The sequence below is a fragment of the Ischnura elegans genome, chromosome 11 (assembly GCF_921293095.1).
Source record: "Ischnura elegans chromosome 11, ioIscEleg1.1, whole genome shotgun sequence".
Lineage (NCBI taxonomy): Eukaryota > Metazoa > Arthropoda > Insecta > Odonata > Coenagrionidae > Ischnura > Ischnura elegans.
Window position 1 is genome coordinate 75,340,093 of NC_060256.1, and position 24,370 is coordinate 75,364,462.

The following is a 24,370-nucleotide window of genomic DNA, read 5'->3' on the forward strand; positions in this document are numbered from 1 at the left end:
AGATTTCCTTGAAAAAAATATTTCATCTTTGAGATTCCGTCATTTTCGTGGACGAAATCTTTCCTTCACCCTTTTGCAATTATCAGTCAGTCTCATAAACTTGAAAGCACCCTTAAAATGATAAATGATAGCATTCTTTTTATATTCAAGGTGACCTTATATTGAATTCCTCTTTCGTTATTAGTCGAAGAAAATAAGTCTCTCAATGTCAAAGGTAAAACCTAATGTGAAGGATAAAATTCACTACCGGACTTCAATATCTTTCCTTTTAAAACTTGTGTACTTAGGCAAAGTTCTGCGCTGAAAAATATTTTTGATAGCTTTTCCACGTCCATGGAAGCATATGTTCTTCATAATTTATGCTCACTGAATATCTTAGTCTATCAATTTTCCTAGGTACGTCGGTAATCGTTTTTGCTAGGTAGGTACTCAGCTCCTGAAGATGAATAGTCTTTATATCAATTTATTATCAGTCATGTCACAAAGTGCCAAGTTAAAATGGAATATATGGATTACAGAAATAGTATATGATAAAAACCATTTAACGTGTAAATTATTTCGTTAATTCGTTAATATTAAATTCCGTCGATATTTGGTATCCTATTATTATTCCTGAATTGGTTGCTAATTCATATTTGGGGCATACAATTTAGGACATTATTCAGCAAGAAATTTTCACTACGCAATACTTTCAACCGAAAATAGCTTGTGTCCTAATTTATGTGGGATCCTTTTGCGAGACTAAGGAGTGAAGATACGAGATTTACAGTTTTTCTCTCTCACGAAATCACTTCAAAATAAATAAAAGGAAGAGGGATCCCTCAAGGATGTTCATCGTAAAAGTGCCTGTCAGAGAACTGGGGAGAGATCTTTATGATCTTTGAGATGTTTTTTCGCATTTTTTAAATTCCTCTTCTTCATATTTACCTCCTTTTTCTCTCGCCGTCCCTTTCAGTTTGAAATCTTCCCTTTGCCATCCATCTCTTCCGTGCCTTCCCATCTCAAAATACCACTTTTGCCACCCCTCAAGCCTTTCCTCCACATCCTGCTTTATTTTCAAGCAGGCTCCCTTCTTCTTTCGTACTCCCTTCCCATTATTATTTCCAGTATACTTCTTTTCCCCCTCCTTCTCACTCCTCTTGTCTACTACCGGGCATTTGCAATTACCATTTTCTTTCCGGACTTGTCTCAGTACCCCTTTCTCTCTTACGTCCCCACCCTCGTTCCATCAATGAATGCATCGTGTATACACTCAACTCACCGTCCCTTGTTCATTCTTGTAATTGCCACCGCCTTGGAGACGTAGTCTTTAAGAGGGAATATTTTTTTTCTACTTCCCTCCTGGTTTTTTTATCCTCGTTCACTTTTTTTAGTCTCAATTCAGCCCCTTTCTGCGTTCGTCTTTTGTCCTCCAGTTCCTTATTGGCGGGAAGAAGTAAAAAGTGAATAAAAATCACCACTATTCCCGGTGGAGTGGTGGTTGTTTTGAGAATTTTCCGGCCGCTTGTGTCCCTTTTCTGCCTCAAAGGAGTTGGGCCCGCCTACGTGCGTTTTCTCGTTACCTTCCCGCGTCACTTAACACATCCGGTTAACTTGGCTTATCTTAACTTATCATGAATTACACCAGAAATTGACATATTTATTCAATCACGCCTTATCAATCGTGGATTTCATTTTAGAGGTCGATAGTTCTTAATCGTCTTGATATACGGAACTATCATGACTGATGTAGGTTGATTTAAGGAGAAATTAGATTTCTTTCTATATAAATGTGTCTCTCCTAGAAAAAGTGGATCTCTTAGTGAATATTCGCCATTTTTAGTTGGAAACCTAACATGCACACCTTTTGAGGTTATCAATCCATATTTTTCCTAATTTAAGTAAAGTTAAGTCATTTTGGTCGGGGATTTATTCTTCCTTCCGGAATGTTACGGATGTTTGCTTACCTTTTTCCATGACGTTGTCAAAGAATCGAAGAGGGATCTCTACTCCTTGGTGGCAAAGAGAAATTAAATTCCAAGAGAGTGAGAAAAGGTGCAAGAAGGAGCAGTTTGAGACGTAATCCCTTCGAAAGAGAAGAAAAAGTTGGGAACCCTATTTATAAGCGGCCTTTTCAATTTGGAGAAATGTTTGGGAGATCGCGTTCATGTCTTTTCCTTTTTTTTCATAATTCAAGACGTGGATGTTGCGTGATCATTGTTTGCTCAGGGAAAATTGGTAATTAAAATTTCCCTCCTCTCTACCTTCATAAAGCAATGTCGGTTTTTTGTTCGCTCAAGTGAATTTTAAGGAAAGGCGATTTATTTTTAATTTTATTTTTTATTTGACGGTATCCCCTTTTCATCAGAGCTGGCATGTCTTCCTTGCCTTTCGTATCTAGTCTTTTCCTCTTTACATCACTCAATCCTTTGAAATTGTTGCCTTATGAATATGTTTTGGAGCTAATTAGCCATTACGAAGTGCAGGAAAGTTACATTCTAAAAACTTTTGTGCGCATTCGAAAGCACCTCTCCCCCAAAAGGCGATAAGTTCTGCAATCATTCAAAAGGAAATAGTTGGAAGAAGTGTGAATTAGCTGTACTAAAACTTGGGCTTGCGTTCATTTCTGTCTTTGATCATTTTTTGCTTGTGTCCTTAAATTTTGCTTCTCGAATTAATTTTAAAAATTCCTGCTATAAGCGACTTAATTTTTTTTATAAACTTTGACATGCAATAAAACTCGATGATCTAATTAAAAACGGGAACCATTGCGAGGGTAGGATGCCAAGGAACATGCCTTTATTTGTAATTAATGTCTTCTTTACTATTTTTTGACATTCAAGCATTTGCCTTATTCTATCACGTTTTGGAGTTATCGAAAAATTCGCGGAACTTTTATATGTTTCAAGATTTTTATGCTAAAGATATGAATCTCATTCAAAGAGACTTTATGAGACTTCTCAGCTCTTGCTAAAAATATGTCTTTTCTGTGTAGAATTTTAAATTTTGTGTAGAAATAGGTTAGCTCGTTTTTTTCCGAACTATGTCATGTTAATCAGATCATTTACTGAGAGATTAAACCCGCAGACTGTTATGAGTTAGTGATAATAGAGGTGACTCAAAGCCAAGACGTGTGAATTTCAATTATCAAGGGTTATTTGGCTAGTTCCTCTCCATAGCCATCTCGTGCTATGAGGACTTTTATTTGAGGGTATCCAAAGGTTTCACTCCGCATATTATGGTGGGTAGATTAGCGCTCTACCCACTTAGCTATTGTTGTTGCCCAAGGTTTATTTTTTATCACAAATGACTCTTTAAGTATTAAAATAATCGCAATCTTGAGACCGATTGGTCGGCAGAAAAATACATTTCTTTACTAAAAATTAAGAACACAGCCACGAAGAGAACGCTTATCCATTTTACACCTTTATATTTCTAAATAATTACGAAGCTAATCAATTTTTCACCTGTAAATTGAGAAATCTAATTTTAATTTCGGCGTGGCCATGAAGGAAAAACTAATCCATTTTATAGCTGTACATGCAACTCATTTCGGCGAAGTGCTTTAGCGGAAAGATAGTGTAAGGAAGGGATGAAAGAAGGAAGAGTATATCTCGCAGATATTTCGGCAGATCTGCACCTATTGGTCTCGCACAATGACACATCGGACAAGGGAGAAATTCTGAAGCTTCTTTCTAGTCTAGAGGCTTTGCAAGGGGATTCCATTGTCTCCGCACATCCTTGTCAAACGAAAGAAAACTTCCCATCCCTATTTTTCCGCTACTCCCCTCAGTTTCTCTTCTCTTTCTGCCTTGTTGTCCAGTCATGCACGCCTCTTATACAGCGTCCTCATAAGAGAACGAATGTCTCCTGGGCGTGTATATGCTTACCCAGTGCGCCTCGTTGTGTTACGTCGTGAACGTGTGTGTTCCTTTACACGTGAAACGGTCCCCCGAAACCCTTAACCCTCTTTTTATGAGGACTCTCGTGCGAAGTCTGTCTCGGACCTCTCCGTGCTGTTGCAGGTCGCGAACAAAGGAGTTGAGGAGGTGAAATGGTTGTCGCGTCATGTCCATTTGCGACTTTGCCTCGAGCGCAGGGGGAGGCAATGCAAAAGTGGACCCAAACTAGTAGGTAGAGAAAGAAAGTATGTGAAAGAAACCCTCTCATCTCACCTATTTAGCAAACATTCCCGCCTAGTAATTGGGAGTAAATGTCTTGGCTGTAGATAACTGGAATTCTTCAGCCTGAGATGAAGCGTTTAATGTAGGGTGATCATTTTTTGCCTTGGCACAAGCTTTATTGTAGCCTTTCAATTAACTGCTTGTTATCATAAACTGCCCTCGGCTTCCCCATTTAGGGTTATATTAATATTATACCAGAAGATGATGGCATACTGCGTCATCAAAACGTCCGTATAGTTTCAACCGCACACCTGGTGGGAAGCTCGGGAACAGTATATTATAAATTCCGGAAAAGCTTGAGATTGTTTGACATAATGTTTGTTTCTCTATGCAAGTAGCTGAAATTCTTTACTATCATTATTGATTCTCCTACAACTGTGAAAATACAAAAACTGAATTTAATGTTGGATTCCATTGCCCACTTACACATTTATTACAAAGTTTCGTCATATTTTTTACTCGCGGGTGAAATGAAGGAAATATGAACTTTGTACCACATTCTTACGAATCTTTCTATTTAGTTGAACTTCAGATCGCTTAGACGACATCGCAAGGGATTTAGCTTGCTGGCTTGAGTATTTTCAGGAACAAACATACTTGCTGGAGGTTAAATTCATTTTCTCTCCTTCAGTGAGGCAATAAATCCAAGTTACATGCTTTTCTTGATGGGGTGCATATAAAAACGACTCATTTCCCTTTCATATCGATGCAAACTTATAATTCACCCTACCTCTCTAGCGAAAGTAATAGCTGCTTGGAGTGAAAGGCATGGGAACGTGGAGGCTTTTGTCGTCAGAGAAACGAAAGAAAATATATATCGTAAACGTCCGTCACGGTATATCGTTTTCTATTGGTTTAGAACCCTAAGTCTTTCTCCCGAGCATATCCCAGCTATCCATGGTCATGAAAATGGCGCGATAAACATTTTAGATGTGGCCTACATACCCACTTCTGAGACAACAGAAAATTCACTCTCTTTCGTATTTGAATCACTGCGGCCTCACACGATTTTCGCTGGTGGTGTACGTCTCTAAAGGTTGGACTCTATCATTTCATCGTGATGTATCCTTGGGATAAGCTCGCTGCATGCTTCGATTGTTTACGAAACTCATTTAGAATACTCACATTGTTTTCCCGTTTTATAGTTTGTTTTTTTCGAGGGAAAGTAGCGCGAATTGGAGGAAAATTCACCAAGTTTCCTCTTGCCTTCTTCCACTTTTTTTTCTGCCGAGTTATTTTTGGTCATTGTAAAGTGCCTTGCGCTGTCATTATTAGCGTAGCGAACACATTGAAAAACGAGCGGCTGTGTCTGTATTTTTCCTCGGGCCGGCTCGTTACTTCCCGCGAAAATAAGTCCAATTGCTTATATCCCACCCTTTTCCTCTGGGGACGGAGATTTTTCGCGTGTCCCCAAACCATCTACTCTGTCCCCTACCCCCGGCTACGGACCAGATATTTCTCGTTCCCCACTTCATGCACGTCATTTCCTTTCCACTGCACGACTGAGCATTTTTACCTTCCACTCCTCTTGTCCGTCGTAAGTGTGCTTTTTTACGAAAATGACACGTGACTGAGAGATCTGTGGGGGGAGGGGATGGGGAGGAGGAAGGGGGTGTACTATATTGTATGGTTTGGGATGAGGGTATAGAAAAAAATATCGTACATATTTTCCCCGAGATGGAACGTTTGTAAGCATGCTGGAACCCGCACTGCCTTCTCGGACAAAAGCTGAAACGTTGTACACACTGCTATCCGTTAACGTGTGCATGCGCAAGTAAAGAAAAAAATGATAAATACCTTTAAAAAGATAGAAGGAATCATTTGGTAACTTAAACCGAGTCTTTTACGGTGAGAGTGATGGCAGAAAAGAAAAATGAGTCATGCGAAGATGAGAGAAACTGTTATATATTTTTGAGTGCGAGACGGGTGGATTTTAGACGCCGTAAAAATTATGTGGACGGACATTCGGGAAGGAAAAATATGCCACTCGACGGTAGCGCCCTGAGCGGCTGGAGGAGCAACTACGGCAGGCTAAGCACATGGGCGGGAAGGAGACGTTGTGTGCACCGTGTTTTGGGATGGGCTTTCGGAAGCTGAGCTGAGCGTTGGGTCCGAATTCCAGAGAAATTACTTATCCTCGTGAAAGACGCACGGTTTTTCAGCCAACGGAGGCGGTACGGCGAAGAACAGACGCAAAGAAAGTGGTCAGTCAACCGCGGATACATCCATCTCCATTGCGGGAATTATTTGAAACCATTTCTGGATAAAGAGCTTTCGGAATGGCGATGAAAAGAAGCAAAAAGCAGCTAATGCCCTCTTTAGAATATTTTTTGACTGCGTTTAGCCTTCCTTTGCTTGCAAAAAACTTCCTTCATAAATAATCCTACCTGTCGATAATAGTACAAGAAAGATACAAGAAAGTTGTGATCACCTGAATCTCTGAGCATTGGGTTGTTTAGTTTGCATTACAATGCATAGGAACGGGCAATTATTCCATGCACTTTTGTCATCCACAGATCAGCATTTAAAATAAAGGTAGTTTCGGGCAATATTATTAATTTTCTTTACTGAAGACAACATCGAATAAGATCATAATTTCCAAGCTAAGGAATTGAACTTTTTAATACCGTAGTGACTCGCAATCAACTAAGTTTTGAATCGGAATTACTCAATGAGAGAATATGATGTGTCAGCGTAAATAATTGAATATAAATTTCACAAGATTGCCAAGCATCGTAGTCATAAGAGATTATTATTGAAGTGTTAATGCATTTACTAAAACCGCCGACGTAATTTGGGTTATTTTCAAAGCAATAATCATGCGTGGAGGTAAGACATGGTTACTGAATTTTATAATGTATTTTAAGTAAGGTTATAATATTATCCTCACATACATGTATTGAAGAAACTATCAAAACGCATTTATTTATTTTTTTCCTTCAAAGTTTGCATCCCCAGGAACAATGAAAGCTTTTCACATGTGAATGTGGTCGCCTGGATATTATTCCTCTCCCGGTGCAGCTTATCATTCGTATTCTAAAACACAGACGTTTACTCACACCCACCTCGTGCAACATAAGTAAAAAGGAAGATTCCCTCCCAGGTTTTCAAGCAAAAGATTTTAATGCTTTTTTTTTACTGTCGTGCCTTCTTCCCCATCCTGCATTGACGTGTCGTCACTTCAGTCACGGGGCTACTCAAATGGATGGGAAACTGAAGAGGGAAGCGAAAATGGTGTTATTATAAAATGGCCCGGTAAAGAGAAGGGGAGGGACGGAGGCAATATTTATCTCTCACTTGTACGGATGTATAAAGTGTGAGGGAAATATTTCTTTTTTTTGTACCCCAGAGCTGATGGCGTGTGGAGACGGAGGGTAGGTAGGTATCTCTTGTGTTGGGAAGTGAGAGGTGGTAGAATGGACTCCTGAGCGAAAATAAAAAAAAAGAGTAACGAAATGGAAGGAGGAAGTTGCTGGTTTCCTCTCCCACGTACACGTGAAGCGGGAAGAGTAGGTAGATCCGGGGACTTAAGGCAGGAAAGCAGTGACGAGGGAATTCGTATCCATATGTGTATATTTTAAGTTTTTTTTTTTTATATATTCCGCTTCTGAACGTGTTCTCTCGTGTGCGGATATTTACATGTATAAGGACGATATTTCAAATTCTTCCTCCCCGTTCTCACGAATATATATATTTTTTTCCGTCCCTGTGGAAGCATCTCGTATAAGGATCGAGACTTAAATACGTCGCGTGGCGAAAATTTGCCCATTTTTTTAGGTCTTTTTTTCCCTCTTGTGCGAAAAAAAAAATCTGGACGATTCTCTCCAAGTCTCGGTGGCCATTACGGCATCTCGTGCAACAGCCAGCCAGATATCGCTGTAGACTCGAGTAGCGATTCCTGGAGAGAGAGTGTAGGAACCTGCCCTTACCTACACCTTGTTCGTCCTCAATCTTTTAACCTCTTGAGGTTTTTATAAACACAGTCATTAGATATATCTTTTCAGCATATATGCTCACATTAAAAGGTGTTGGGGATTACTTCAATCGCATCAAATTTTTTCTCCAACCGAATGGCTCAGCAAAAATGAGAACTTATAATCAAAAATAGTACCTGATTTTGTTCGGGTAGGTGGAAAAATTGGGACAACCAATTTGGATGGGATTAATAAACATTAACATTTACTCGCAGAATCAATCTGTCGCAAGGTTTCTCTTGTGATTGCGTCTTTTTTAAACCATAAGGATGGAAGCGTTTTCAATTCATTTCCATGCTTCCCGACGAGCAGACGGGAGAGTAAACGAGGTAGCTGCTTCGTCATTTTCGTCCTCTCCCGAGAGTTATATTAAAAGACAGCAGAACGAGGTCCCTCATGCACTGTAACGCGTGTGTTTTCTCGCACCAGCTTTTGCTTAAAAGAGAACAGGAAATAAAAAGACAGGGCGAGAAGAGATGGCGAGAGATTCACCATTATTTAAACGTATATATCCGAGCGCTTCCCTCAGTGGCGCCACAAGTAGATGGTGGCTGAAGTTGTGCCGGAGAAGACAAACCATTGACGCGCGCATTCCGTCAAGTCGCGGGACCAATGAAGATAACGGGAGACCGATGTTAAACCGTATCCGCACGAACTGGGGCTGCTATTTGTTCACGTTTCACTTCTCATCTGCAGCATGTCATGTGTGCACACACTTTAAGCTTCCACGTCTGTGAAGACCTTGGGGAGTTCGTGCGGTTTTTGTTTTTCGTTTGTTTTTTTATATAAGGGATTTGGATATGGGGACGCTCAAATTGCATCTTTAACAAAAGGCTCTTCCTCGCCCGAAACTTGACGGAACGAGTAGTTTATATCTCTCGCGCGCAACGACTTCCTTTGGGACGAGGAAATGAAACAAGTACCTACCTCCAACGGTTGCCATCGTATGTTTTTGCTGAAGAATGCCGTTGGCGTTTGCGGTGGAGGATTTTACAGTTTCTGTTTTTTTTATATATTCCTCCTACCCTAGCTGGATTCCCATGTGCGAGGGACTCCCAGCAGATAGGTGCACCTTGCCTTTGTAACGATGCACGGTTGGATGTCGTCGCGAGAAAAGATTCCGTTGCCAGTTCGTTATGTTAAGCATCATATGCGACCATGTTTATCGACTCGAAAAACTCACCAGTGAAGGCATACAATTCCCTATTTAAGTTTATCCCGAGTAATTTACGCAAAAGTGAAAATATTTCATTGCATCACTATGTTCAATTATCTAGCCTCTCCAATACAATCAGTTTTATTTTCTTCCAGACGTAATTCTTTTGTTCAAGGGCCTTGTCCTAGTTAAAATAGTTTACTCTGCGTTTCAGTAATGCAATGCTTGAATCTTAAAACTCCAGATTGCAGTGAGAGGCTTGGGGCATAATAATTATCGGTGAATGACTAAGTATGTACCAGTTCTAAAATTTTTTGCTTACCATTTTACACTTCAAAATATTTTTACGAACATCTTTCAGCATCGTGAAGGAAAATGTTTTCCAAGAGTGAATTTCTGCTATTAAGTAAAGCATGATTCATTCCTCCCCTCGTCCAAATGATGAATCTTCCATCTTGGAGATGCAACTTTTTAGCCTGTCGTGTTCAATTTAAGCGACTCGTTGAGTTCTTTCCCTATTTTTTTTTCAATCTCGTCGATTACATTATCCGCGATTCCCAGCCTAAGTTCCGTGTTCGTCTCTGAAGAGGCATCAAAACTCGACATTCTCAAGTTTCAGTTCATTATTTTCCCCGGCGACCAATTAAAAAAAAATCTTTGCGCCGATCCTCGAGACTTGCGGTAGAGATGTACCCCGGGAATGGAGAGAGTAAAAGTTTCGATAAGAAACACTCCCCAAGTGGAATGGAGAGGTTAAATGAATAATTGACTCGGGGTCCTCTCCTTCAGTCTGCCAGCATCAACAGTGCAGTGGAGATGTCGTGGGTGCACTGAACATCTCCATAATCCTCTTCCGTACCTCCTCCTCCAGCATCCAATGGATGGTAGCCTCCCCCCACTCCCCGATTTAAGCCTTCACTGCATTTTGTATCATATATGATACACTACACTCATTCCCGGTTATTTTTGAAGGGCTCAATTCTTCCTCTCTAGAGGCCTGGTTACACGATAAATTAACACGTACAAGGTAGTGTCTAAATTTATGAACACGTGAGCGAAAACGAACATGCACCGTGTGGCCACCCAACTTGTGCGAACGTATGAACGGGAAATAGAACCTGTTCTAATTTGGTCTATGCATTCGTACATATTCCGTTCCTGTCGACCAAAATCATTCACGCAAACGTACACAAACTTGTACGTATTAATGTACCATGTAATCAGGCCTTAACGCATGGTGTATGACGTATACTACACCCCATCGTTATACTATGTGGTTCTCGAAGCAGTGAGTAAGTACCAAAGGTTCTAATTATGTTGGAGTAAGTCAGCTACCCGCAAGGAATTCGAGTAAGAGGATTTACCAGAGTGATATCTAACAAGTAATTGAAGCGTTTCTGGATATATTTTAGAAAGAAAATTTTTTTTGGCACTTTGGTTAATCGTTTTCCTTAACATTATCTACCGTCCAACCCCTTATGCTATTAGTAAAGGTACGGGTGCCAATGAGAAGTTTTGAATGAGCACGTGAAATTAAAAACCTTTTGTGGAAAATTGCCAAATCTGGGAGACATATCCATTTACTGTAAAAATCTTCTATGCATAATCATATGCGATACACATTAAAATGTTTCCACAGAAATTAAAAATATAGTAAAAAAGTTATTTAAGTGTAAAATTGAAACGTTTCTGAATAAATTTCATAAAGAAAAAAAATTGCTGGCATGTATTTAGAAATTCATGCAGTTAGGGTTAATCGTTTTCCCTTCCACTATCTACCCTCCCACCCCTTTAAATAATGCCTTCAGCTCCACCACCCCTCAAACTGCAGTATAGCAACCTTTCTTCCATCGCATGGGAAAAAAATCACTCCAGCCCATCCAACCTTTCATTCATCCTTGCCTCATATTGATCCTGCCGCACATATTGGTTGGCTTACGGTTACCCACACCTACGTTCCCCCTTCGTGCACTCTTCAGCAAACCTCATCCCCTGCCATGCTCCTTTTATGCACTCCCTCCTCCAACACGTCTCGCAAGAGCCATTCAAACCTTTCCATCTCTTTTTCATTATTCATCCATCTACCCACACTGTGGTCGAGTCTTATGGCTTGATTCTCTCTTTCTCCTTTTCTCTCTCATAGTCATTTTTCTCTTCCTATGCTTTCCCTGCACTTGATTTATCCCTCAATCCGTAATCATCCTTCACTAATAGTCTCTATCGGCACCCAGTAATCCCCTAAGCCTTACTTTCCGATTCATTCTTCAGGAAAGGAGACAAAACTATTCGTCGTAAATGAAGACACTATAAAATACAACCCAGTGTATGACACGCCTTAGCGATGAATATATGCTAAATTTTATTGCTTTTTATTCATTTGCAAAGCTGAATGCACATTCAGTTACTATTTATTTCTGAAAGGAGATCATGCATCAGTCGTGACGAAGTCTTTCTTCGGCTGAACTACATTTTCAGAAGACACGGCATGCTTTGCATTCATTTACACCTCTCTGAAGCGCGGCAAGACAAACACGTTCACAGTGATTGTAATACTCGCCGAGTCCTAATCGTAGCTCTGAATCCTGCCACGTGGCGGCGCTCATGGGGATGGGGTCAGAATGACGTTTATCGAGCGGTCTCGCGAACTGGCAATGAGCCCGGTTGAACGGCGGGGAACTAATCCACTCAATCAAACGTGTAAATGAGTGCACACACACTGTACGTGTTTGATGGGATAGAAAGGGAGGAAGGGGGGGTATATCGGCGCGCTATCTCGCTTGTCAATTGTTCCTCAGAGGAAACATCGCGTGTCGAGACCTCAACTGCTAGCTCCACGCCTCGGTCAGGCGGCCAGATGAGGTAACTACTAGAGGAGAGCTTAGCACCTGGCCGGAAGCCCTCACGTGGGCAACTCGTCTCTTTTGAAATTGAATTGAGTGCCCGAGGCGGGAAAATTGATCTTATTTTTAAGTCAAACATATTTAAATCGGAGAAACGAATACCTTAATACAGTATTAGGTGGGTTTTTTTGCAATCAACCTCTCACGAGCTAAATCACTTTTCCGAATATATAATATATGTAAGTGTGCATAAAATTGCAACGAGAGTGGATCTTTGTAGTCAATTTTAGTGATACACATAGCATTACAGAATGCCATTCGATACCATTAATTTAATAACATACCGAAAAATTATTATTGCCGCACAGCTTTTCTGAGAGAAGAATCTCCTCACCTCACGAATATCTTTTAGTTTCTTTTTTTCTTGTTTTTTATGAATCAATTCATCACTAGCTTATCAATATGTTTAAAATACATTCCATTACATGTCAGAGGAGAGACATTCCAATGCGAATTCGTTGTTCACTATTATGTTATATGATATAAATTGAACGATTGAAAATCTTCGATTTTTTCTGCGGTGTTGACATATTAGTTCATAGTTAAAAGGAAAGTAATTTTTGAGACTTTATGTGCTCAAGTTTAAGGACAGATATCAATTGAATGTGATTTAAATTTTTTTATATTTTTCATGTAAACTTAGTTTGGAACCATCTTAAAGAACTCATAATCCTTTTCAGCGCTGCCAAATAAAAGCAGTATGAATAGGAGTTCGCGCTGTGGAATCTCCGCTTTTTCACTCTTCCGGGGAACATGACACCGAGATGTTAACGCTCCTTGAGAATCCTCATGGAGAGGTGTCATAAGAAGGAATCCAGTTTTAGAGTGCCTTTCTCTCTAAGTGTATCTGGCATTGGAAGACAAGCCTTGGTTTCTGTATGTTGCCATTATCAGGTTCTCGCAAGAAACCCATCCATGAATTCGCGGAACTCTAGTTATGATTTATATTCGCTCGACGAATAGCATTTCCATTTCTTGTCTTTAAGTGTTCGAAATTTTTATGCAGAGGCAGTACCTCTCCCTCACAAAGATTTATAGGAATATGGTGAACGAAATCCACATGAAGGTCCTCTATTTCCATTTCTGTTCAAATTTGTATATTATGTATTGCAACTGATGCAAAATGAGATTTTTAAGTTGAAATGTTTAGATTTGTTTAAACGAGGAATGCCTTTCAACATCATTTATTCACAACTTTATTATTGATAATTATGTTGTAAGTAATTATAAAATGCATTAAAAGGCATAAAATTTTGTCATTATTTTATATTAATAGCTATTTAAATGATATAGCTGAAAAAACTATTTTGCTTTATCCAAAAATTTTTAGAAAATCTTCTGATTAAGTTAAATTATTTATACGGGACTAGTTCTGAATTTTTAGACCTTCCCCATACGGCAGCAACCTTAATGGTATACTTTGGTATAGAAAGTTTTGTTCTGATTACAATAATCCATTTCCATGGGGCTAAGCTGCCATATTTAGTATGTATCTCCCCAATGCTGTAGCAACCCACCCTACGCTACTGGCCACGAGCTCCTGTTTGCAGGAGTCGGTTGGGGGGATCCGAGCTCGCGAAGATAAACCATTTGCGACTCCCTTCCTCCACGAGCCAGATCACTCCCTTCCTGCCCCTTCCCCTCAACCTTCCTTATCTTTTTCAAGGGAGAGTGGTTAGGGTGGTGTAAACTCCTCGGCGTGTGCCAGAAGGCAAATGTTACACATCAAGTCTCTGATAACGCCCCTGGGGCGTTGAGATTTCCAAGTGGATCCACAGTGACGCGCGCGAAAGATGAGGACTCAGCGTGCTGGAGAGTGGCTTATTTTCTCTCCCGCGAAGGAGGCATGGGCGTAAGCGTGAGAAACTCGCGGTGCCAATTGTGACGAGATGCGTGTAACTGTCTCCGTAAGAGAGGGTAAGTGGAATTAGCAAGGCGAGACGCATTAGGAGCTTGAGATTTCATAAGGAGGGTACAGACGGGTGAAAGTGAAACAGTAGGGAAAGATAGTCGCATTTCATGGGTGAGAGAATGCTAGTTAAGGTTCGCAAAGAGAAAGAACCAAATTTGACAGCCATTTTCATGTGGTTCAAAATAGGTTTAATGGTCAAAAAGTGGTGTGTTTTTGGCCAAAATTGGCCATTTAGTAAATCCTTTCTTATTGTATTTATTGGACGTTAAACAAATAAAATTGAATCGATACAATGATAAAATTAAGATATATAAAATGTTAATTTCACCATATATATCATTTGGCATTTAATATTGAGTACTACTACAGATCAGTGATGCAAATTTGCACAAAATCAATAGTAATTTATAATTCATGATTCAATCATCATGCTAAAAGAACGCTTTTATTAATATGTGACTTCGCGGTGACGCGAACTTGTAAAGTCGTTGAGAGATTTTCATGTTTATTGATGCATTTGGCCATCATCTCGATTATAAATTCATCTAATAATACTTGTTTTAACTAGTTATTCTTCATCCCCTAACCTTGTGATTCCGCATTAATTTGAAAGGTAGGTAGAACTTGTGCGCTTTGCATATGAATTGAATTAATTCTTATCTTTCAATACTCAAGGCACTTCGCCATATGGTTTCTTATAATTAATTACATCCAAGCTTACCTTGATCCAGAGCGGAATATCGTCTAGAATGTCCACTGTGAATTGTCTTCTCTGAGCGATCAGTATTTTTTATTTAATTAAGAACATTCCTCAAGGTATGAAAATCGTGTATATCCTTGCAGCCGCAGGAGATACAGACAGTTGAATGTTGAGGTCGAATCGAGCGTGATTAGAAAGGGGCGAGGGTATGAGTTGTGGGCCATGTGCATGAGAGCAATGACAAGGAGAGAACGCGGTGACACCAAGGAGCAGTGTGGGTGGTTTCGGGAGATAAAGATAGATGGCAGTGGGGGTGGATGTATCACCCGCCCGGCTGAGATAGACAGTCTCTCCCACTGAGATGAGTGCGTCGCCGTTCGGTAACTTGATATGGGACCACGTGCCTTCTCCGGGTGCCTCTGTCTCTCATCGACTTGCGGCTGTAACCTTAGTCGCCCGCCAGAATTATATTTCGTAAGATGGTGGGTGGGATGTGAGTGGGAAGTCCCCCCGCTCCCCGAATTATGAATTTGTCGCTCTGTCGATGAGAGCGCCACTCTCTTCACTTACGGATGCTTGTGAAACAAACCTTTGCCCCCTTAAGATTTCTCGGCATTCAATCTACACATCTGACATGTGTCGTTGACTTTATTGTGTAAGTACCTCCTAAGCGCAATGATGCACTGAAGATTAATGTCACACTTTCCCTTCTAACTATATCGATAAAGTTCCCTTTGTTTGTGGGCCATGTGGCATATTCAACTGTATTGAAATCAACTATGGCATTCGTTTCCGTGAATCGATTTCGTGTTAATTTTCACTTTGTAATTTTGATTTGTAATTCTTAAGGTTTTTTCCTGTTAAGTAATGGTTTAATACCATCAAGATTTTAATTGCAAATTCACATTTAATTTAGCAGATTTAATTACTCTTTCCTTACCTTAGCTTTATCCTCTTTTATAGAAATATTTGCTGAGTGGAATAAACCGTAATACTCCTTCAGCCCTACATCATTTTACGTTCACTCAAAAAATTTCGTCCTCCCACTGAGATAAAGTAATTATCAGAATCGTTGCAAAGTTAAAAAAAAAGAATGAAAAATCAATCGGTAGCGAAAGCGAGGTATGGTCTGGTTAGCTGTGGAGAGTCGAAAAGCCCACGCGATCTCTGCTAACTCAAATGCGGTCTCGTTTGTCCATCGGCGAAAAAAAAACACACAAGCTCGGCGCGAGTGTCGGACAATTAACTGGGAGTGACAAATACCTCCCACTCCGGGCCAATGCTGTGCGCGTCCATCGAGTGTGATAATATTTCCGCCAGAGGGCACTGCATTACGGCTGCGGTCTCGCGTGTGACGTGTTACGGGCGTCGACCGTTTTATTGGCCCTTTTATGAGATTGCCGTTAAAATCGCGCGCCCGACCCCGGTCGATGATAATGGCATTGTTTAGTCCGACTGGACGATGTTATGGGATGAGCAAATTGGAGGGGTGGGGGTTGGATTGGTTGTTGTTTCCATGGGAATTCTGTGGGGGTGGGGGGCATAATCCGAATCATTTCGTCTGTTCTCACGTCCACCGAACATAGGTTGGCCCGTGTCCAAATCAGTTGATGTCCGAGTTCCATCGTCTGTCATCATCTCGTACGCATTGGAAATCGTGATCTCTCTCGCGATTATAAACCTCCCAAACTCATCGCTGATACCTCCGTTAGGTACAATATTGCCATCTCCAACGTACGTTCAGGAGCATAGTGTGATTTTCCCTACAGTTCTCAAACCTGACTCAGACAAAAGTGCGTAAACACTATCCTCAGTTTATCATGGAGCCCTTCTTGGGTAGGCATATCGTATATTATTATAGTTTAAGTAACAACTCAAGTATTTTGGTTATTTTACTTCGTAATATTTTTTATCGTATTGAATATTTTTATTAATAATGTTTCATTCTCTGGAGGCATTTTTTTCTTTTATTTATGTCTACTAAAGGTTTCATCCGGGTCCCGTTACTGTAACAGATCTAAATGATCTACGCACCATTTTCCGGTATTTTTAACTGCTGATTAAAAAAAAACCGCCCGCAATAGTTCTAATAACAAGTATGGATCCGAATTTAATTATTCAGGCTTTTCTCTTGATTGGCATGGTAAAAAATAGAAACCGAGATAGGTAAAAAAACACTTTTCGTCGTAATTAATGTTTTATCGATCAGTTAACTTTTCATCAATGATTCATCTCCAGTTTTTTAAATGAATTTACTTTACTTTTTTCATTTTTATAAGTTTACTTGACTGAAATGTTCATGAAGGTTTAATTCAATCACTTAAACACCATATGATATTTTAAATCATCATAACTGACGTGTAAAATACCGTTTTCTGTCCTAAATGGGGCATAATCATTTAGGGTGTATGTAATAGATTCAGAAGCGTTAGAGCTGAGTCAAGGAACACATATGTGTACACACGATTGAGCATACGAGAGCCTTTCTCATTCTTTTCCTTTCTGAAAAGAAGCGAAAATTTTGGACGCGTTAACGGAAAATAATTAATGAATGGAGGAGAGAGGGCATGGCACCCTAGGAGTAAGGATAAAAGGGGCACTTCCTCACGAGATGGGGTCACCGTGGGCGGTCTTGAAGAGTTCGCTTCTCAGAACGGCTCTCGCTTGCCGACTGTCAATTTTTCTCCCCTTGAGGCAGATCTCCTCATTGGTCGCCCACGCGCCATCTCGCTTAAGATCCTCCTCTGCGGGTATATCGCCCACGCCGCTGGGGAGAATATTCCTGCAGAATCGCGGTATCGTCCTCCTCCTTGCTTCTTTGGAAACGAGTATTCTTCGTCGAAAGGGGAAGAAATAAACGCCTACGAGGAGAAATCGTGCTCTTGCAGCTCTTTTCTTTTTATTCCAGTCGCTCCAGTGTGTACCGGGTGTTACATAGCACCATAAATGAGGAGAAAGGAGTGGGAGATGAAAAGTCTGCGGCACGATCGGTTATAGGAGAGAGGGAAGTCGATCCTTAAGATATCTTTGATTTTAAACAGCCAATAAAGCAGAATGGGGTGTACCTAAATGATGTTTGGCAATATTCCGTGAATACTTCTCCATAAAATAAGTCTTCATTGCGATACCACAAATTCAGGTCGTTAGGTGTATGGTAGCAAACGTTTTTCTTGTGCTCTTAAAATTTATTGAGCCCTGTCCTAATGGATTGAGTGCATTCAACCAAAATAGTCATTAATCATTTATTAACGAACTGAAAAGATTATTTCCATCATCAGCAGCATTTATTTTGTATGATTGGATTCATTTTATCATCAAGTAATAATTCTTCAATTCATAATTGGCTATAAAATGAATGCATTTTAAGCTATGTTTTCAGGAAGTTTTTTTTAAACTACCCCTTCATTAATACTAGGAAAAAAACCTTTGAAATCATCCATATATTGAAGGTAAAAGACTCAGTCACCTTCAAAAAAGAACTGATGCATTTTCTTTAATTCCAAATATTTATTTACAGTAACTAATGTAATCAGTATTGTTGTTAGGTTGATATGAAAGTGCATTACCCTGTGAAAAATCGAATATTTCGGTATTAATTAATTTATTTTACTTTGCAAATAAAATTTCAAATCGAAGCAATTTTTAGCATTATAGTAGAAATCTTTTTTGACTGAAAGGACTATGCTACTGTTTGAAGGCTAAACTTACAATTGGGCTCATTTTTTCCCTTCCAGAGAACCTTTTTTTAATCATAAGTACATAATTGGATATTTTTTAAAATTATATATTGTGATAATTTTTATTCAAAATTTGCATTCATACCAGATGCAGATGATGAGATTCACATTTGGATAAATTGACTTAATATTTTGATTTTTCTTTGCAGGGATCTCCCTGAAGGTACAGCTGTCCAGCTACTCAGCATCCTGGCATCTTCGAGTATCTTCCAAAATACGAGGTTGCAGATTCGAGATACCCAGGTATGTAAAGAACAAGTTTTTATCATTTGGTACTGTTCAATATTTTTTTTTTTTTTTTTTTTGAAAACGTTTTAATGCAAGAAATTCTTATTGATTCCCATCTGGTAATGCAACACCTCATGAAACAAATTTTCTCATGGATAAATTAGTCACCAATCCCTCTATACTCTGCTGTTTGAAGTTTGGAATAAATTTCCTAATGAATATCATCCATTACCCTTCTTTTCCAACTTCATATATCTCTCTCCTTTTGCTGTGGGAGCTAAAGAACCAATTTTCGTGGTAAAAGGAGCTTTCTGGAAACACCGTAAGGAGTCAAAGCTTAAATTGCTTGCCAGACGCGAGGAACAGCCACCTTCTTAGCGCTTTTTCCTCTTTACCTTCTCAATACCCGCCCCTATGTCTGCTTCATCAGAAGTTTTCTCAAAGAGAATCCAATCGCTGTGTAGCCTTATTGGAAGAGACCGCTAAGCCTCACTAATTATTTTCTCGCTCATTTCTTCGTGAGGTCCTTTAAGACAAAATTACTCCTACGAACTTCGTTATTACTGCAGTAAATGCAATAAGCTCTCTCATTGAAGTTTTATGAAAGATTCATTTTTATCTCATCCTAGGTGTGATATCTTTTGTGCTGGAAAACTGTAAAGAAAGCTAAAAATGCTAATGTACAACTATTATTTAGGAAAGCTTTGAAGCCTAGCAGCAGATTTATGGATATTTATTTCTCCTCTTCAAAATGAATGTAATGAAAATGTTAAGCCATTCAACTGAGGGGGTTTAGGTGGACTCAAATGTTTTACGTCAGTGTTGAACCTACCAGCTATCTTTTAAACGATTAAAATGTACCATTTAAAATGTGTCAATGGCTATTTCTGACAAGGTGTGAGCAGAAGGGTTTAAGAAACAAAACATTGAGGACTATGCCACCAATATAGAGCCTACCTCTATAAGAATAATATGCCTACCATGTTAGAAATTAAAGAGTTGCAAAACAAATTACTCTGCCCTTTTTGGTGCGATACATAAACATGTGATAATAATCATCGCGTTGTATCGATAATGATGAATGTAATCGAAATGCTTGCGACTGCTGCGTTTTGAAGAATTATGTATTGCGTGCACGAGGATGTGCTTTGTCAGCAAGTATAAAGAAGAAGGGATGGGAACTCGACGATCGTATGGTGTGGAAAAAAAGAAGAAAATATCTTTCCACTCACTTTCTTGAGACGCATGGTGCTCCTCTGAAGCGTACCGAGTTCTTTCAATCGACCCCACTGATGTTCCAAGACCCCTTCTGACGCCCCCTTGTGCCCGCGACACGTATATATGCTCCGCGCACCAGCTCCCCCCGTCTTCATTGAACCCCTATACCCTCGTAAAATCTCCCCCGCATTCAACCAACCCCTGACTCCTTCAAGGACAACCTCTTACATCTCAACCCCCATGCATGCATCCACTTCCTTGCCTCGCGCCCCTACCAGCCTTTTCATTAATACGTACCGCAGGCGAAAAACAAAGAAAAAATCGCGGGAATAAGGAAAACCACGAGGGTGGAAGTGAGACGGAAAAGTCAAAACCCCTTCCTTGTGGTCCCGTAACCTGTCTTTCTTCTTCTCTCATCGTTTCCTTGAATCTCTTCCGTGTCGAACAGACCCTGACATCTCGTATACTTGCTCTCGTACCCCCGATGCATCATATTTCTCCCCCTGACCCTTTCCATGATGATTCCTTCCGCCTGAGCTCCTGAATAAGTGTTCTGTCATCCGTCCTTTACCTTCCAAAGGAGACTTCCTCTCGAACAGCGATGTCTTCCCCTACTCTCCGATCTTTTCAAAGGAGAACTTCCAGCCATTCTTACGAAAAGGCAAAATATAACTTCCAGGTTTTCTTTCGTTTTTTTAATCACTTTATCTAAACTTGCTTCGAATTCTGTCCGCTAGTGTGTCACCACCAAAAAGGTGAAAATGAAAATAAAATAAAAAAGATGAAAACAGTAAAAAATCTTCTAATAAACAAAAAAATATGAGCGATTTTTCCAAAAACAGTAAAAAAATTAACTAAAAAGTAAAATACTATATTTTCATCGCCCGGAGAATAATGATTTGGTGCTGATTAGGTTTAGATGTAAATACTTCTATGTATATTTACTTAAACCATTCATTTTATAGCTGGAGATATTAATTTTAATGTGCCTATTTGTTCATTGACAACTAAGACGTCTGTCGATACGAAAAGTAATTTTCTGATCACAAAAATATTTTTTAATATCGAAATTTTTAGTAGTAATATTCCGCTTCAGCCTCACATCAATCAATGAATATTATCTGAGAGCGAATTTAATAAACGAAATTTTACAATTGTACTTTTTCATCCAAGGAATGAAAAGGAAAAGGAGCTTCAGTTTCACCCTTATTTCATATTTATGAATAATAATAATGTCGTCTTTATTTCACAAGCGAATTTAGGACTAAATAGTCCTCTCTTACAATTAACTTGTTTGACAATCACATACATCCATGCCCTGGATGGTGGTCAAATCACCCAGGCGGGATTCGAACCCGCGACCTCTAGGTTAGCAGTCGGGGGACTTCACCCTAGCGCCACCGAGGTCGGCAAGTCGTTTTTGAACTAGAATATTTCCTCACTCCACACATTCTTGCCATCCATCAGCAAAAATGTCCCCTTACACTCTAGGTACAATGATGGGGAGACGGCCCTTAATCAGGCAATTAGTGGTTGGAAGGAAGTGTACCTGTGAGGGTGAATTGCTGGTTTGCCAACGTTGGCTTATGCTTGTAAGGGAATGTATCCCCACGTCCGCGGTATCGGGGAGAGAGCGACTAGTGATATCGGTCGACCGAGCGATGGGTTGTGGAAAGTTCCTCCTTGCTCTTTGCGAATATTGTGCACATGATCGAGGGGAAATATTATTTTTCGTAAAGGCCGTCCATAGCGGTATTCCATACTTACAAAAAGTAGTGTAAGATAGTTTACCTGCAATATGAAAACATAGAGGCGAAGATTTTATTCTGGAATGGTGTAGAAAACTCTATTAATGGTCTATTTTCAATTTCGAATGAAACCTAGTCGTTATTAACGAGTTTCGTTCAAATTATTTCCGCATATTTCATTGTAAAAGTAATTTAGGCTTCCTTCATGCTTTCTAGGATTGTTTTCGGCGTTGAAGTAGTAAATAACATTAAAATTTTGGGTCTGATATGCAATATTTTAGTATTAACAGTAATTTTGGCTACATATTCACTGTTTAAAAAAGAATTAGCATATTAAATTAGAATTTTTACACACTTCATCGTTCATTCACTTCGTTTTCAATTAGCGTTGCATCTTAGAGGGTTCAATCATGTCCGGTCGAACTACAAATTTTTGCAACGGACAACTCTACCGAAAGAAGCTGGGGTACTTATTTTTTCTTTGACGAATCCTGGCTCTCCCCTGGCCTTTCATCGATGGAAATGGCCCGAATGCAGCGACATCACCTGGAAGACAAACGTACTTCCCTGTTTCGACGCTCCACCGTCCTCATGCTGAATGTGGACAGAAAAATAAGAAATTTCTGCAGCCATTGAATCACAGCCTCGCTCGCAAAAAGGAATGGCTGTAGGATGTGTATTCTTTTCTTTCCCGGAGCAAGGGAGACGAGTCACGTGACCTCCTTAGTCCGCGCAGAGGCCGAGGGTTGGCGCCCAAGTCTCTCTCGCCTCGAGGGGAACGGGTAAACGGGTGATACTCCAGAACTGGAGCTGGAGAAAGAGTTGAGTGGAGTGGGGAGGGGTCAGCTGGAGCTATGGTGAGCCTCGGGCGTAGCTCCAAAGGTACAGATATAATTGAGAATTGCGATCCTTTCCGTACTTGGAGGAGGAAAACATCCGATGTTGCTCCTTGCGTAAACATATTATCGTAATAACATTGCCTGTTATGCCATTATCAAGTTTAGAGTTTTTTATTCGGGATGATCATTCATGCCATTGGGACTGATCGTGCATTTGAAAGCTTAATATAGTTCTGCTGCTTAACTCTAATGATATCATGAAGTTTAAAAATTGATCCAAGAGCTCATTATAAAAAGCATTTAATAAATTATGTACAGTCTTGTTACTTGCCAAGTTTCCTTATATTGTTAACTAAACCCTTTGATGGTCTATGTGGTAATTCTTATCATGAGAGATATTTAATTTTTTTAGCATAGGAAAATTATTAAATGTCCTCCAGTATATTGAAATGTATTAATCTTTCGCCTTAAACTGCTTTTCTGTAAATAGGGCCACGTCCTGTGACAAGAAAATATTAGTATTTTCTTAGAAATATAAAGGTATTTGTTTTCATGGCTGTTATCCGTGTATACTTGTTTTAGAATAAGGAATAACAAAATATTTTTGACTTGAGTTTTTTTCTGGCATTCTAGAGGAACTTTCAAATATGTTAGACAAATCACGATATTACGACTTCATTATTTTAATGCTTAAGGGGCAGTGAAGTGTGTTTTCCTTCTTTCAAATTATTATTTGCTCTCATTTGGACTTCATATATCCTACGTGGAAGTATGCTGACTTTCAGAACGTCCACTCACGGGCTACCACTTGGCCGAAGCTAGCGCGCGGGGCTCTTGTTAACAGAAGCTTTTGCAAAGGAAGAAAAGAGAATACCGGGACGTTGGGGAGAATTTCTTTGGGTAAGACGGAAAGAAATAGGTCGCGTTAATTTTTTTTCTCGGCCTTTCCTTCCAGTTAATGAAGGATAAAAATGCAGAGCAAGCCCTAGTCATGAGAGCTGAAAAAATAAGGTCATCGGAAATTCGCGTAAATTAATGTGATGAAAGCCTGCAGTCATCTTTCCTCTATTACCGTCCTCTCATTCAATTTCCCATTTAAAGGTCCTTGTTTCCTCCTACTTGAAGCTGTTTATTTTAGTGAGCTCTTAAGCTCCCCGTCTCTTAATTAGTGACCAGATAAATGTGGAGTTCTTGTATCGATTAGAGGATCTTGAAGATAAATATCTCAATATTTCTTCAAAAATATCACGCTTCAATTTTAAAATTATAAGAGGTTTTCGGTTGTAGAGAAATTTTCATCTTGTTTAATAATTTCTTGGAGTTGAAAAGAGAATTGTAAAATGTAATGAAATTATACTTATTTTTATGATAGTTAATTAAATTCTTGATTGAAGTTATTGAATGCAATGAAAAATGCATTTAAAAAAATAGTTTTGGTATCATAATTTATAATATAATTATGTCAACAATTGTTGCCCAGATTCCATTTTACTTGTAAACATTAATTTCAGTCCTACGATAAGTCTGACTACTTACTCAGTTTTCTTAACAGTAAATAATACAATGATTTATCTGAACAATCTCTACGGCATTAAACCAATAGGTATTTTTTAAATCTAAAACCTAGTGAATCATATCGTGTCAGGAGATGAGTAATGTTTCCGACTTGGATCTTTCTTCGAATAAAATTAATCTCCATTTTCACCCTACGGTGAGATAGAAGAACCGTCATCTCCGGCCCTTTTCCCCTAAAACGAGGAAAGTGCCTCTCTCGTCCGGAGCTAAGTCCCCTTAC

At 39.5% G+C, this 24,370-nt stretch overlaps 1 long non-coding RNA gene across 1 annotated transcript in view; it reads left to right on the top strand.

Annotated features, from left to right (window-relative positions):
• Nucleotides 1–24,370, top strand: part of LOC124168215 — a 111,226-nt gene that overhangs the window by 30,632 nt on the left and 56,224 nt on the right. Inside the window, exon 2 of the long non-coding RNA XR_006866870.1 lies at nucleotides 18,692–18,785. This is a non-coding gene — a long non-coding RNA (uncharacterized LOC124168215). The remainder of the gene's footprint in view (nucleotides 1–18,691; nucleotides 18,786–24,370) is intronic.